At 29.5% G+C, this 15373-nt stretch overlaps 1 protein-coding gene across 9 annotated transcripts in view; it reads left to right on the forward strand.

Annotated features, from left to right (window-relative positions):
• Window positions 1-6489: 6489 nt before the first annotated feature.
• The window catches only part of LOC116770473 (POU domain, class 6, transcription factor 2), an 88290-nt gene continuing 79406 nt past the window's right edge, over window positions 6490-15373 (forward strand). For 5 of the 9 annotated variants that reach the window (XM_061527711.1, XM_032661959.2, XM_032661960.2 and 2 more), the window contains exons 1-2: window positions 6490-6800; window positions 9936-10027. The gene's annotated coding sequence lies outside the window, so the exon portion shown is untranslated. The remainder of the gene's footprint in view (window positions 6801-9935; window positions 10028-15373) is intronic. The other 4 variants (XM_032661965.2, XM_032661966.2, XM_061527715.1 and 1 more) reach the window with 3 other exon arrangements.

Here is a 15373-nt window from a genome sequence, read left to right on the forward strand (position 1 = left end):
TTGTAACTGGAATTGTATTGATAGTTATTGAAATGAAGGTAGAAAGAATATTTCGTTCTATCTAGCAAAAAAAAAAAAAATCGGAAACCTGACAGAGATGGAAAAAAAATTATTTTTTTTTTTTGTAAAATATAAATGAATTTCTGAGTTTTTCTGCAGTTTTAAGTCCATATGTGGGACGTAACCTGTTAGATGTGACTGTCATTTAGTTAAATACGTCAAAACACTTAATTTTTTATTTACAATGTGTGAGTATTTTAAGTGAAACTGTAATTATAAGTAATAATTATTCGAGCCATCACAAGCACGACAACACGCTGACCTGATCGCACCCTTTGCACCTTTCAGCAATAAAGTTATGGATACGGTAATTATTAAATTTATTTAACCGTTTTATATTAAAAAAAAACTTTACCTCGCTATTAAATTTTTCATCACCGACATACGATGCTTTACTTCTTATAATAAGATATTAATTTGGCACATGAAAATTTTTTTCATTGTATAGTAACCAAAAAAAAAAATTAAATATAAAATTAAGCCTTGCAAATATTAAAGATATTTTTTCGTTTGGTAATCTTTTATTTCATAATAAAACTAAGCAACAGCTGACGTGATGGAAATGGCTGGTGGGCTGAGCTGGGACATAGAAATGTATAGTTCCAACTACTAATAATAGATGGCGCTACTCTTATTTGAAACACCAAACAGGATTTCGTTTATTTCACAAAATGTTACTCGTGTTCTGAACAAGTAATGGTTACTAAATCCGAGTAATAAAAATGTGAGATTGCCGCATCCGCGTTCCGAAACGTCGTAGTCACCAAGTTCCCCTCAGTACGTCTTGAACCAACTTCCTATAATTAATTACACTCATTATCATTATTGTTCTGAAGGCAGTTTTGCTTCTATAATGAATTGTTCGCCTCCATCATTAATTAGTTTATTATAATAAGAAGCAGAACTCAGTTCGCAGATTAATCAACTTTTATCTGATTGCTATATCTTTTGTGTTGCTGTTACTAACTTGTTATATTAATTTTATTTTTGTTATTTCCTCTCGTTCATAAAAATAGCTCCGTCTTTGACTACACACTAATTTTATAATGTCCTTTAATTAAACAATTAACTATATACAACTGAGTTTTCATCTGATTGACGGACTATATTTTCGTTAGGTCGTATCACGTATGTTGTGTACGTGAACAGAAAATCGTATTTGTATACAAACATTAAAATTGAACCCGTTCCTCTTATTCTATTGAAATAAAGTCTTGCCGGCACTATTCCATACCGAACGAAATATAAAAAATTAAACTCCTTTACCAATTAATTTGTACAGGTGTTAATATAAACAGCCAACAGAGATGTTTTTCGTTTAAATAGTTACTCTGACGTCTGCATTTTAACGCCTCGCATACGAGACGTTGATTGTTGATTCTGTTTTGATATAAAGATTTGTTGAGAAAATAATTTTATAAAGTTGTAAGGTTGTATAGGTTTGTAAGAAGATTTCGTGTCTACCGATAGAGGCATTTTTCTTTTTCTTCTTCTTTTGTTTGTCTTGTAATGACGTTATGTTAATAAAATATATCGTGATTTATAAGAATTCTTACAATTGCTTTTATTGAAATATTACCTAATCCCAATAGTTTTTCCCTTTGGAATAATACAAGAGTAATGGTATACAACATTTTAGTGTGGACAGATTGTGATAGTATCTATCATGAACTTTCATATTCTGAAGGGAGGAACTACCCTATTTTATTGCACTTTTGACAGAAATAAGAAAAAAATTTAAACTTTATCAAAAAGATTAAAAAAATATATATATACGCAATTGCTCTTTCCTTAATAGTTTCAGTATTAGAAAATAAAAAATCTCTTGAATACCACAATTATTTTATTTTATTAAATAGTATTCTAACAGTTAATAGGTTAAAGATTCTCTTCTAATTCAAAGGAAGAAACAACATAAAAATATACTTGTATATTTTTTACAAAAATATTGTCTTATTTTTTTTGTAAAAAATATTGTGTTTTAATATTGTTGTAATATCATTTAATGTTTTATCTAGTTGAAAAATTATCTGTTTAAAATATAAAGACACGTACAGGAGGATGTATTTTTTAAAAAAAATATAAAAAAATGTAACAATACGCTACAGGATAAATTTTTTCACATTTTTTCAAATACAAATCATTTTTCCTTATTGATTCTAACGAATCCATTTTTTAAATTTACAGTCAAGAATGAAGTGATGATGATTTAAAAAAAATCTATTTAACGAGAAATCATTAAAGCTGTACATAATCTTTATTTAATGAAACGCACAAATAAAGTATTTTAAATTTAGAATATTTTTTTACAGTTATTATACATATTTAGGTTTTATTGAAAATTTAATATTCTGTTCATAAAAATATCGATAAAAATATCTATAAAAATCTTCCAACTGCGAGAGAAACAATCAAGATCTAAGTTTGAAATGAATTAAAAAAAAAAACGGTAAGTAATGAGTAACTTTAATAGGAGAATGCTTTTATTTCACCGACTTTTTTCATGTAGAGGAATAATTTTCCCTCCATATGGTTATCTTGATTGTTTAAAATTTAAATCAACATATCTTTTACCTTTATATATAGTTTTTTCATATTCATCGCTATGTAATTTTCATGTATCTAAACGTATTTTTTATATTAATAAAACATTTTACGGTCTTAGTAAAATAAAAGCAGTGATTTTTCAACCTCTATTTAACACCTTTACACGGACATTTTTTCTCATAGTTCTTGCAATTATTTAAATGAAACTAATATATTTCAGCAACCGTGATCACATCTCGTCCGTCTGTGATCACGGTTGCTGAAAAGTAAACGAAACGTCGGGATTATGTAGTTTTAAAATAATAAAATCCGAATAGTATATCCGAAATATATTAGTTTCATTTAAATGAATAAAACTCGCGAAAGTCTTAGATCTCTTTACATATAGTTCTTTTTATTTGAGAGAGTTTTGAAGAAATAAAATATTTATAAAAACGTCCATCGAGATTATATTGAATGATACGAGTGAGTTGTGCTTCATGCCTTGAGAGGACGAATTAATAATTTCTTTAGAATTAACTATCCAACGACAGTTATTAATAACATTTAATAACAGTTTTACTTTTATTGAGACTTATAAATTTTATAATAATTTATATCTAAGACCCTAGTGTTATTAATTCCCTTTCATAATGAATCATCTCTCAAAAAAACAGATTTTTTTTTTTATTTACGGGTATAATTTTTTGCTTGGCTTATGTCAGAGGACAGGTATTAACGTTTATACGAAGTTTTTATTAACAAGATTCAAATAGAAAAAGAATCTGGAAGCATAGACTGGAAAATGCCACCTCTACAATGAATCGTGTTTGAAAAGTTTGCCTTACGACATGTAGAATTGAGGCCTGGGTCAAGATAAACCCAGATAAATATCTTTAAGATGATTACTTAAAGATATTTACTTAATACGAATATACTATATTTCCATAACTGCCAATCAGTGACACATATTAAATTTATAGTTTTTGAACTTTAATTGCACCTGACGCCAATATGATATAGAGATGAACATTTTAATATATCCGCTTTGGCAATAATCGTGTATTGGAAATGTATATGTGTTTGAATTAAACCGAAACGATCTAAGGAGAAACAATATTAAGACTCGAGACATCTGGAAGAAAGATATTCACAATCCAACCGCGTGAGTACGTAAGGACTATAAGTTGGAATATCAAAGATTTATATACATATTGGTTGATACATATTATATTATATTGTCGCCACTTCGGACATAGCCAAAGGACGTGCTCGTAACATACAACCTACATGTCTGATGTATTTTAAGATCATGCTGTTAGCAGCTGTACGTGGCCTGCTTGATGCAAAACTTCGTGTAAATCAAACTTACAATGCACATTAATTATATAAAATGTCCCGTAATTCGTCCTAAATCTCAACTCAACGACTTGTCATATAGTTTTTTTAAAACATACGATCTTATTATTTTATGTCGCTCGACAGTAGATATAAAAAGTTTTCTCTTTTGTCCAATATTAAAAAAAGTAATATATCGTTTTGTTTGTGATTTGAAATTAATCATTCTTATTTCGTTGCGAGATACAACTCAATAAAAAAACGATTATTTGGAACCAAATTGCCGACTGTAAATCTATTCAATGTACTAAAATCTTTCATGTTGATGAACTCGGTTAAGGACTATCCGAAAATATTTCCCATATATATTTATTGGGCCTAAGCTAAATAGTACTTCGTTTAAAAGTCTTTAACTTTGAGAAAGAAAACCTTATTTCGTCGCGGCCTCCGAAACATCATCCCAACACAGAGTCCCACAATATTTTATCGAAGAATAGTTAATTTGAATCAATAAGATGTATTTCCTTGGACATATTTATACGACGATAATAAAGTAGATTCAGGCTAAATGAATGTTTGTCTGTCACAGACACACCAGCCACCTCTCCCCGCGGAGTTGACATCGCACCTGTATCCATTGCAAGCAAGATTCCATTTTTAGAAGGCGCAATTCGTATTATTAAAGAATACATACAACAAGCGACGCAGTATTTCACTACAAACAGAATGCTGGCCTTTGGTATTTTACGGGCAACTTAAGTTGTAAGTTGTGAGCTGTGACGTCATCAAGTTATTTATACCCGTCATACGGAATGATCAGTCCGATATCTGTTCACGTGAGATCTTCTATTCCCGTCTTATCGGGATTAGTGTCAGATATAACTAACGCTTTATTTATAATGCAGTAAGTTTTGAAAACTCCTCCGGATTGATTGGCTTTGCTTCTGTGTGTTATGTTTATTTCAAGTTCCCAGTTTTAGGAATCACGGTATTTTTACACGGAGTATTCAATTTAGTTATCAATCAGAACGATCGGTTCTTTGGGCGTATTTTTTTTGGGGAGATCTAAAAACGCCTCGCATAGAATACATTTAATAAATAAAATGTTTTAATATATAAACTAGACTTATTTGGAATATTTCTTTGTAGATAATATTATTTCTGCTTCAATAGCGTTACTTATATTTCTTACTTTGAAGCAGTATCGATACAAGTTACAACAAATTTCGTATAAGGATTTCGTTTTAATATTGATGGATTTATTTTAAGATAGAGTTTGCATTGATGTGTTATAGTTTCTCGTTATTAAATTTTCCTAACACCCTGTATATAACCTCTTTACGACCATTCCTTATAAATAAAACTGACAATAATATTCAACTACTGTGGCTCGGTGGATTTATTATGAAATTACTAAACGTCTGTAGTATTGAATTCTGTTATAAATAATCTAACGTGCTACCAAGCATTGAGGCTGCATCACAAACAAGAGTACTTTCTATTTGATTATAATCTTGAGATAATTCAGCGAATATTTGTTACTCTTGACTTTCTATTATTAATTATTTATAAAATGAAATATTTATATTTTTTTACGGATTTAGTATATTTATATAATGTATATATATTTCCGTATATTGTGTTAATGAGAATATGAAAGGTCACTAACTATTGGTAGTTTGATATTGATAGGATTTGTGGGAATTTTTTTGTTAATAAAAGTTTATACTTCTATATCTCAGTGTCATTATCTGTTCAATAAAGTCTTAACACGCTTAAAGGAATGGGGCTAATGTGTGTGTGTGTGTGTGTGTGTGTGTGTGTGTGTGTGTGTGTGTGTGTGCGTTTGTTGAAATGGAATAGTTTGAAGTCGAAATGGCCCACTAAGGTGATGTGTCCGAATCGCCGGCTCACTCCGATAATGCATTGTCCAGTTGCGAACACCCCCCAAAATATAGCCGGCGAAAAAAACGCTCTACTCCACCACCCGGCGTTAATGTCCCCCCACCGCGTACTAAGCTTCTTTTTTTAATACATAACTTTTTTTCAAGATGCATTTTTACATGTTTCGGCCTAAAACTTTACACACCCAGCGAGAGCCGACAGAACCGGGAACGCCTATCGCTGCTCGGTTTTCTCTGTCTGACTCGACGATACTGAACGCCGGACGATAGTGGCGCGACAGAAACGAACCTATTCGAGCACGCTGTTGCGTCTTAAACCAAGATTAAGGCTTTATACACATCTGCCTGGCACTAACTCTAATTGTAACGGATTTAACGTCAATAACATCGATGAACAACGTAAATATGTTTCAAATTTTTTTTCGACACATCAATCATACAATAGTTTTTACATGAGCGCTATATGATAGAAGGCGAACTCTATATATCTCACTCTAGCGTCCAGTGCGAAGGCATTCGCGCCACGACAATTGAGTTGAGTTGAATTGAATTGAGTCGGTTGAACCGTAAAAATGGTGCGGGCGGTCTGTGTGGAGCGAGAGAGAGACGAACGGAAGGCGGGTTGGTGTAGACCGCTGCCTTCTCCTCGACTTACGGCGACTCGCGGCTAGTGTACGTCAGCGTACTGACGAGAACGGCCGTACAGCGCCAGCCCGCGCCGCGTTCACACGGATCGGATTAAAAAAAAACATTTCGCGCGTCTTTTGACAGATATATTAACAAACTTTTTGGTGCGTCCCGATTTGACTTTACACAGAGGAGTGATATCTTAGGAGATTATTGCAGTGTTACGAGAGGTCCGGATCGACCTGTACAATATTATAAAGTGATGAATCAGAGAACGCCGGGTAATTAACGTCGTCAGTGTTACGAAAACATATCACAACACCAACATCTTACGAGTCAGTTATTGTAAGTACTTCACAATATTATATACATGTTTTTAATGATAAACTGTATTTTTTATGATTAAACTTTATTTTTCATAATAATTATTTTCTGTTGTGTCCAAATTGAGATTATGTTTCACGATTTTAATAACAAGAACCTGGTTAAAACGAGTTTTAATTAAAAAAAAAATAATAATTTTAATCAAACCAAGAAAGTGACGTGACATATTAAATATGATATAAAAATCCGTTGTGACGTTTGAGTATAGTTGTTGCTGGAATAAATTTTTGGTTGATAAAAAAAAAAACATGCGATAAAGGAAAGCAGTTTTTCGCGATAAAGTGGAAAAGTTGTGTATTGGGCGGGGCGACGAACGAACAGCTGATTGGTCGTATACGTGATGTGTACAGTTTTTCTGTAGGTATTTTTTACTCATTTTGTACAACAACATTGCACTGGAAAATTTAGCATGTGATTGACACATTTGACATAAATAATCGATAACGAATGCTAAACGTGTACTCCAAGACGATATTCCTCATTACTATATATGTATCTGATTTATTTATTTGCTAAAAAATATATTTTTTAAGATTATTAATGTGATATATATAAAAATAATGATTGAAAAATAACCACCCTAATTATCCGATGCTAAAAATAACAATTTTTATTTTTCATAATATCAAATGTTAAAATATTAAAAAATTGCTTGTCTTTAAATTTTTTTTAATTAAATTATATTTATTATAATAAAATATACATAAAAGATTTATTTCATTCACAGATCATATAAAATGTATGAATAAATTTATAACATTTTATTTCTGCCAATACTTATAATTTAATTATTGTTAATTAATAAAAATTATTATTAGTTATAAAATAAAATATTATTACAATGACAACATACAACAACTTCGATAAAATTCTGCATTTAAATTTAATGTTTTAAAAATATTTATTCAAGAAATTTTATATCAATTATGTGAATATTACAAAAAAATGAATGATTTTATAAAAAAATAAAATAACTTCATCAGAGCTAAAATTATTTTATGATTTCTGTTTAAATTTTTTTAATGAATATTATTAATTATTAAACAGAAAATATACATGTTTAATATTTGAAAAACTAAACATATTACGTTTAGTTTTTGAGATACTTGCAGTGACATAAAAATATACATATACATATATAGTTTAGAACCCCAAGGTTTGTAAGTCGGTTAATAAATATTAAGAAGGATTGAAATTCAAGACGAGTAAATGCGATCACATCATATGATAAAAAAATTTAAATTCTTTGTTAATTGTTGAGTCATTGGTATCAGGACGTTTTATTAGATTGTTACAAACTGTAATGAGGATATAGATAATTCATAATACAGATATGACAATAAAAATAATAAAAAACCTAATATTATTTATCAATAAAAAAAATGTATATTTAATAAAAAATATTTTCAAAATTTGCTTTAAAGAAAAATTTTACTATTACGATACTGAAAAGGTAATAACTCAAAATATACTTTATGGTGTGTAATAATACGATTCATTTTACTTCATAACATTTATATTAGAGATCGTAAGTCCAGTTAGTGTCTCAAGTTTTTAACATAAAGGAGCTAAAAACGTCTTACAGTTTTACGACAAACTGAGCACCGTCTGACATCAAGTTTTATAACCGTTCGAACAATTACATCTAATCAGTACTATTTTCTGCTCACTCTCTCATATACATTAAATGGACGTGTGAAAGAAACGGCTATATAAAACGAGCCACGCCATCGAACGTCTAATTGCTTTTATTATTTTAAGGCATCGTAATCATTATGGCCGCAATAAAAATTGTAATTACTTCTCATTAGTTCAATTAAGAATTTTCTAGACACGGTATATGATATGTTGATTGCGAACGACTATGTTGGGAAAGGAGTTTTACAGCGTCAGTAACAAGGGGATTGTCTGTAATCAATGAACTTTATGTGTGTTAGACACGGTTAATATCAATCAATGTTAATGATCACGAAATATGGAACTAATCGAATTTTTAATAACACCAAAAACTTAACGGACAATAAATAAATTGACGGCCCTACGAATGATTACTGGTCATATCAGAACGTTAGAAACTCACTCTACACGCCGACAGTAATGATTATAATAAAGAAAATCAAAATTAGAAACACAATAATTAATATCCAACTTACCTAGCCACTAGCCAAAAATAAACATAATACTCTATAAAAAAAAATCGAAGGAAAAATTAGGATTTATAAATAAAAAGTAATAATAATACCTTACACGTTCCTTGAGATTAAATAAAGACAAGACAAAGGAACGTCACTCATCAATTAAAATTACTTAAACGTTCAAACAACCTCATTATAAAGATAACACACTATATGAAGTTGAGAACAACGCGAACAGTGGAAGGAAATAAAAAAAAGTAAAGGAAAATGAAGTTAGCAAAGTTTAGTAAGTTTTGTAGCACGTGTTGAACACGTGGTCTTGAGTGAAAAATCGCGCAGCCCCTCTCCCCGCGACGCGTCGCGTCCTTGTTAAACGAGGGAAGATGAGCGTTTGCGAGTTTAAACTTCGAACGGGCCCCGGTTGGAAATAAAAACTTTTTTTAAGTAAATTACTAAAATGTTTGAGATTTTTCATTAAAAAAAAAAACTATACCTAGTTTCTAATATAGTGTTGTAATCAAGTTTAATAAGAAATAAATAAATCTTAAACGATCTCACCTTACGTTAATCGTTGATTTGATTATGCTTATAATTATTATGACATCAGCGCTAAATTCGTTAAATTAGTTTCGGATACTCGGAGCAAATTTTTTATTAATAAAAAAACCTTGAATTTATATTATTTGCAATCTTTAGTTTTACTCACATAATATCAAAGAATATGTATAATTAACGATTCTTGATAATTAATTGTAATGTTTTCTTAATTTCAAATTGAATATTACTAACAAGAATGCTATTTAGATTCTATAGAGTTATCAATGTTAAATATAATGTTAAACATTATCAACATCAAGTGAATTAAGTCAAACAGACCAAAAAGTATAACATAACAGATCTCCTTCGTTATTGACGTATTAACTTTTTAATCTGTGAACTATATCAATATTTTCTGTGGCAGTCGTGGCGCGGTCCCGGCAGGCGGCAAGCTGTTTTACCCCTACCTGAAAACGTCCTCCCTACAAAGGGACTTTCTATTTGCCAGTGGCTCCGGTAAGTCTATTGTGTTGTGAAATATACTTTTTGTATACAGTTTTCGGCGGCCATGTTCAGTTTGGGGTTATAATAGAAATTATTAATTCTATATAATCAGATATTTGAAAACTATACAGATACAGAAATACTTATGCCATGAATCATGTAGTTATTATTGTCCTTTTTTTTTAATCAACATCTCGCTCGTGATGTCCGTATGAAGTGAGGGTATATTGATATTTTTTTTATAAATTTTCGTCCGTTACCAGACCCCTTTAACAGATGAAATTCAGACACTCACTGGCCGCAAACCATATCAAAGCCTTTATACGTTGGGGTGAATAAAACCTAAAATATTAAAAGTATATTTAAATATTCAAATTATTAAAATGTATGATATATTTGAATTTTTTAGAATAAAAAAAATGTGGAATATAGTTAAAACTCTTAAAAGATGTCATTGTTATATCTAGATATAGATAAAAATAAAAACAAAATGAAATAAAGGTAATTTATACAGATTATATATTAATACTATATAATAGTGAATAATCTATTTAAAATGCTAGTGATTTTTTTAAATTCAAACTTAACTTTTGGTGAGCCGAAATATATAACGTAATTTATAAATATAAGTAACGTAGAAAATTATTATTATAGTTCCAATGAAAGTTAAGAAGATTTCTAAATCTAGATTAATCTAGATGATATACTGGATCATTTCTTTTACAAAAAGCCACAGTATAAAAAAAATAATCTATATATATATAATATTAATTAATGAAGTAAGTAAGAAGAAAAATGAGGTTCATATTATCACACGGTAATAATACGAGAGTTATTACAAAAGTTTTTTTATTTTAACGAAATAATTGCTTAATAGGCTAAGAGCCACACACTCATCTGAAATGGTCAAATTCAATTATTGCCTTCTTTATTAGAAAATTACAATGCGGAGATATAGGAACATTAATTTATTGCTCTATCGTTAGCTTAATGTTTGTGAACAGAGTTTTTGTACTATTATAATTATATGTCAGATGTGATATACTTTAAATTGTAATATATGTCTGTAGACTGTACATATAGGAATATAGGCTCATAGAAACTTGTTAAATATTCCTTAAAATGGTCCCATGTTTAGGCTATTAAATCTTATAAATTGTAACTGAGTCAAAACTACCGTTAAAATCTTAGTACTGATATATTATAATTACATTTATAATTTCCATTAATTACTTATACGATTTTTATTAAACTATGTCTTATCAAAAAAAATAATTTAGATCGTGTTAACACATTTCTGATTCACAATTCAAGGGGACAGTTTCAAACACATATTCGCGCTTAAAATAAAGAATGTCTCAATTATTATCAATCGAACTCGTTAAGAAGCTAAATCCATTATAACTCAGGACACATCAAACTGTGGAGCCGCTTGTAAATTCTTAAAACTATAAACGAAAAAAAATAATATTACAAAGTATAAAATACTTACTCCATACATAAACCGTATTCCATTCATGATCGTTCCGTACAATTACCACTTGTGTTCGAGGTATTCATTCCCTGCAACCCTTCATATTAGGGGGTGCTTATGGCTATAGCTATAGACCTCACTCGGATACGGTCACCCTGCCTTTTGAGTTTATTATTCAAATTTTGGCGACTGATATTTCGTTATTATGATACACAAACAAACATACATATATCTATGATAAAAAAAAACTTGTTCCGTGTTCAAAGCGTTGTTTGTACACACCGAAAGCAAAGAATTAAATTTTAATTAATATTTAATATTATAACTGTGTTTCTACAGCCTATATGATACGTTGTTATAACAAGCATATATTACCTTGATTGTTTAGTAGACAGCATTTATCGAGTTATAAAAACGGCTTAAATGAATCGCTAATAACCACATCTGTTATAAATACATAAGAATAATCTTTAGAGTAAGATTTACGACTGCTGTGATGCGAGGGATCTTAAAAACTATAAAATATAATGTTAACGTCTGTTTGTACGTCGGAATGAGTGAATGTTGTGGAGTGGGCAACACTGAGAGTCGGATATTAGTCGGATTAGAAATGCATTATACAATAAATAGAATACTATAAAGAAATATGTAGGTACTATATTAAATAACGGAGAAATGCTGTGTATTATTAATATGTGGCAAGATGTATGAGAGCTATATAACGTTGTAAGTGTTTTTATTATTGATTTTTATGATCTTAAAGATATTTAGTTCGAAAATGGCTTCATTTAATGATGTTATGGGATGAAGATGCAATTAAGGGATGCTGTAAAACTTATCTTATCGCACGTCATTGCTTTAATAGTTGTTATCTCGTATATTATATTTATTTAATAGAACGAATACTAAATGAGGTGTAAAAAGGTTGTATTTGATGACATGAATTGCTGAAAAAGATAAATTGACAAAAAAAAAGAAACAAATCAAAGATTCACTCCATTTTTAAATATAATATACTGCTACTTCTATATTATTTTTTAAAAATACAAAAATATATTACTTATTGGGACAATTTATAATATAATAATAAAAATAACACACAATATAAAAAAAAATACTATGATACAAATTTATCCAATATAATAATTTATCAAAGTATATTAAATTTATAAGTTTTTTGAAATTAAAGTCTGCTTGAGAGAAAAGAAAAAGATAGAAAGAGACAGAAATATAAAGAAATGAAGTCAAATAAACATATATGAAAAAAAAACAGCATTTATCATCGAAATAAAAACATTTCCTTAAATATCATCACAAAGACTCGATACTTTTTCCTTAAAACTATATTTTCAATTACGTCACTTAAACGGACTGGGCATTTAAATCTTTAACTGCTGATAAATTGAGTGTTGTGTTAAATGAGGCTGACCCAATTCCTTCTAAATATATCCTAATCAGTAAATTGCTTAGATTAATTAAAATTTTTGGCTAACTTAATTAGTATAGTGACATTAATTGTTTGTGTAGGTTTTTAGTAAAACGTAATTCTGAACAGGAATCCCTGTGAGTAAGTTCGGGAAAACACAATAACAATAATAAATTGTTCATCATATACATTACATACTACTTTAAAATATTAATATTCTAACATAATTTATACAATTAATACGGTATATTTAATATTATAAAGTGCATTTCTGTCTCTTAACGAGAAATTGCTCGACATGACTATCCAGCGAGATAGATGAAGAGGCAGAAACAATGGCTACTTTCAGCCCTTTGAAACTTAACATTAACAGAGATACAGCCATGATCAAGATGTGTAACGGATGAGAAAAAAATACGTGTAAATGATAAACTTTCGTTGTTTCGGGTGATGTTGAAAATAATCATAGGGAAAAATAAGTACATTACTACGAAAGTTATACCCAATGAGTGGGGGAAGTAAATTTGATAAAGATGACACCGAGTTTTGTCACAAATTATTGTATTAAATACGGAGCGTTAAAAGACAGTTTTAAATTCACATTATAATATTATTACTGTATTGAATGAGATACGACACACGCTTCGTATTTAGTACGAATACAAACTCGTGCTAAGCATCTTGAGTGTTATGTAAATCGGTTGAGATTTGAAAAGAAATGTGATTATGGAAATCTATTTTGTCCATTTATCCGACCTTAACAGGGGACACGTATTTATTCATTGAATTAAAAAAAAAGTTTCTCTCAAAGAATAAGAATTAAAATCTGTGCAGACACAGCGAACGGACTATCATCGTAAAAGCATAAACAAATTTACTATGGAATTAAAAAGTCGGGTGAAATTAATTGCATGTAGGCTGTTGATATTATTTGTTGTGTGATGACGTCACCGTCCGGTCAGCCGCTATTAAGAAAGTTGTGTTGTTATAGATCAAGATGGAGGCATTACATGGTACGATTAGATCGGCTCCGAGAAACGATCGTAAATCTAAACCTAACACAACCGCTCTGTTTAGTTTGGAAGCTCCCATCCCAGTAATTATAATATAATTCATACTTTAATAAATAATAATAAACCTTCCCACAGACCATTATACTATTACAATGTTATTACGGACAATAAATTATCAAATAATACATCAATCAGATGTGTTAGGAATTTTATTTTTTTTCATTTTAAACGGGCAATTTTTAAATTGTACCGATTAAATTGGGGTAGCTGGAGGCTAAGTTGGAACTTAATTATATGGGTAATGTTTAATGATATGGTCAGATAATAAGCTACCTGATGTCGGATATAAATCAAATATTTCATTAAAACATCGCATCCAACCCTTTGGACACTGTTATTAGGGAGCCGGTTACGATTGCGAGGCGACTTTAATAAGGAGACTATTCCGATATAATATTGTACTGACTTTGATGTATGAGAACGATTCAAGTCTGCATAATCGTGATGTTTTTAAAAAAAAACAGCTTTCATTATGAACCACGTTTATTAGATTGGAAGACAATCATTGAATTAATTTATATTACAATTTTATTGCAACCAGTTTAATCTAATTTATAATATGTAAATTTCCTATTTATTTGTACGCGACGGACAGGCAATTACATGCGAGTAAGTATTTTCTATAAATTTAACCCGACATTAATTAATATAGCGTTTTAACAAAAAGAACTAAAGTAGTTTTATTTTTTTTATCAAATAACATATATATTAATAAAATGACATTTTAAATAAGCAATAGTTTAGTTTTCATTGCTAATTCGTTTCCCCGAGCGGCCGCGTTGACCGTGCGCCTCCAGCCGTACGATCCGCATATTATATTACTCGTCGGAATATTTAATATTTTATCATTATAACCTTTTATTTGACATAAATTAATACTTTTAGCATTAAATTAGATTTTTTTATGCAATTTAATTATAATAAGTTTTTTGTATGAAAGCAATATCGAAAAAAATTATCGACACGAACAGGATATTTACGTGAAACATCCGGAATATAGCATTTTTATTAGAATTATAATTTAACCATTAACTCCACATTATTATAGTAATAAAATATAATTATAAGTTAAATATATTATTTTCATTCGCCTGCATAATTTACGTTATCATAAAAATTAATAGTGTCGTAGAAACAGACGTCATATTTATCTCAATAATGAATTTTACAAACTGTCGCATATGTTCTATTTTAATAATTCAATATAAATTTTAATATGAGGATGTCTTTGCTGACGGTACTTCCGAGCGACCTTGAATGTAATGGAATACTTATTTTGGAATAGGCCAAATGCATTTTCTTTGATTTATTTAATGTTAAATACAATTATATATAAGAATCTATAATTTACCATGTATATACATACTGTTAATATATATAATAGT

The sequence above is a fragment of the Danaus plexippus genome (genome assembly GCF_018135715.1).
Source record: "Danaus plexippus chromosome 13 unlocalized genomic scaffold, MEX_DaPlex mxdp_15, whole genome shotgun sequence".
NCBI lineage: Eukaryota > Metazoa > Arthropoda > Insecta > Lepidoptera > Nymphalidae > Danaus > Danaus plexippus.